Source organism: Schistocerca serialis, unplaced genomic scaffold (assembly GCF_023864345.2).
Source record: "Schistocerca serialis cubense isolate TAMUIC-IGC-003099 unplaced genomic scaffold, iqSchSeri2.2 HiC_scaffold_953, whole genome shotgun sequence".
In the NCBI taxonomy this organism is placed as follows: domain Eukaryota; kingdom Metazoa; phylum Arthropoda; class Insecta; order Orthoptera; family Acrididae; genus Schistocerca; species Schistocerca serialis.
The window spans coordinates 42,501-44,302 of NW_026048577.1; the positions used below are offsets into that span (position 1 = coordinate 42,501).

Consider the following 1,802-nt stretch of genomic DNA (forward strand, 5'->3'; position numbering starts at 1 on the left):
CGACGCTCGCACCGGCCGCTACGGGCCTGGCACCCTCTACGGGCCGTGGCCTCATTCAAGTTGGACTTGGGCTCGGCGCGAGGCGTCGGGGTAGTGGACCCTCCCAAACACCACATGCCACGACAGGCGGCAGCCTGCGGGGTTCGGTGCTGGACTCTTCCCTGTTCGCTCGCCGCTACTGGGGGAATCCTTGTTAGTTTCTTTTCCTCCGCTTAGTAATATGCTTAAATTCAGCGGGTAGTCTCGCCTGCTCTGAGGTCGTTGTACGAGGTGTCGCACGCCACACCGCCAGCCGGCTGTGCACGCTACCGAGTAAGTACCGGTATGCGAACCGCCAGGCGACGGGCGCGCATCGCACGTTTAAGGAGACGCGGCCGGCCCCACAGGCGGCCACGACACTCCCAGGTCTGCGAAGCGGGGCAAACGCCGCGCGCTTCAGTATACGTAGCCGACCCTCAGCCAGACGTGGCCCGGGAACGGAATCCATGGACCGCAATGTGCGTTCGAAACGTCGATGTTCATGTGTCCTGCAGTTCACATGTCGACGCGCAATTTGCTGCGTTCTTCATCGACCCACGAGCCGAGTGATCCACCGTCCTGGGTGATCTTTTCGTAGTTTCCACTATCTCTTTCAAGACAGTTGCATAGGCGGGACTGAGGCGTGTGGCGGCCCCTGTTCCAGCGTTCAGTGTCCAACGGCCTCACGGCCGATGGGCGTCGTACGGCTCCACACCGGAGCGGACAGGCACTCGGGCGAAAGTCATTCAAAACCGGCGCCAGGCGCCAGGTGCCGCAGGCCAGCCGCTCCAGCGCTTCAGCGCTCGTACCACACAACATTGCCGTTAGTTTTGAGACGAACGCGTGGTTCCGCACGCGGCGCACAGCTACTGCGAGCCGTACAGGTAGCGTGTTGCGCGACACGACACGCACATCGAAAGACATGCAGTCTAGTCGGTAATGATCCTTCCGCAGGTTCACCTACGGAAACCTTGTTACGACTTTTACTTCCTCTAAATGATCAAGTTTGGTCATCTTTCCGGTAGCATCGGCAACGACAGAGTCAATGCCGCGTACCAGTCCGAAGACCTCACTAAATCATTCAATCGGTAGTAGCGACGGGCGGTGTGTACAAAGGGCAGGGACGTAATCAACGCGAGCTTATGACTCGCGCTTACTGGGAATTCCTCGTTCATGGGGAACAATTGCAAGCCCCAATCCCTAGCACGAAGGAGGTTCAGCGGGTTACCCCGACCTTTCGGCCTAGGAAGACACGCTGATTCCTTCAGTGTAGCGCGCGTGCGGCCCAGAACATCTAAGGGCATCACAGACCTGTTATTGCTCAATCTCGTGCGGCTAGAAGCCGCCTGTCCCTCTAAGAAGAAAAGTAATCGCTGACAGCACGAAGGATGTCACGCGACTAGTTAGCAGGCTAGAGTCTCGTTCGTTATCGGAATTAACCAGACAAATCGCTCCACCAACTAAGAACGGCCATGCACCACCACCCACCGAATCAAGAAAGAGCTATCAATCTGTCAATCCTTCCGGTGTCCGGGCCTGGTGAGGTTTCCCGTGTTGAGTCAAATTAAGCCGCAGGCTCCACTCCTGGTGGTGCCCTTCCGTCAATTCCTTTAAGTTTCAGCTTTGCAACCATACTTCCCCCGGAACCCAAAAGCTTTGGTTTCCCGGAGGCTGCCCGCCGAGTCATCGGAGGAACTGCGGCGGATCGCTGGCTGGCATCGTTTATGGTTAGAACTAGGGCGGTATCTGATCGCCTTCGAACCTCTAACTTTCGTTCTTGATTA

At 57.4% G+C, this 1,802-nt stretch overlaps 2 non-coding genes across 2 annotated transcripts in view; both read right to left on the reverse strand.

Annotated features, from left to right (window-relative positions):
- Positions 1-261, reverse strand: part of LOC126453654 (large subunit ribosomal RNA) — a 4,222-nt gene extending 3,961 nt beyond the window's left edge. Inside the window, exon 1 of the ribosomal RNA XR_007584955.1 lies at positions 1-261. This exon is cut by the window's left edge and continues 3,961 nt beyond it. This is a non-coding gene — a ribosomal RNA (large subunit ribosomal RNA).
- Positions 262-449: 188 nt separating this feature from the next.
- LOC126453658 (5.8S ribosomal RNA) lies at positions 450-604 on the reverse strand. The gene has a single exon (XR_007584958.1). It is a non-coding gene; the product is annotated as a 5.8S ribosomal RNA (ribosomal RNA).
- Between the last annotated feature and the right edge of the window lie 1,198 nt (positions 605-1,802).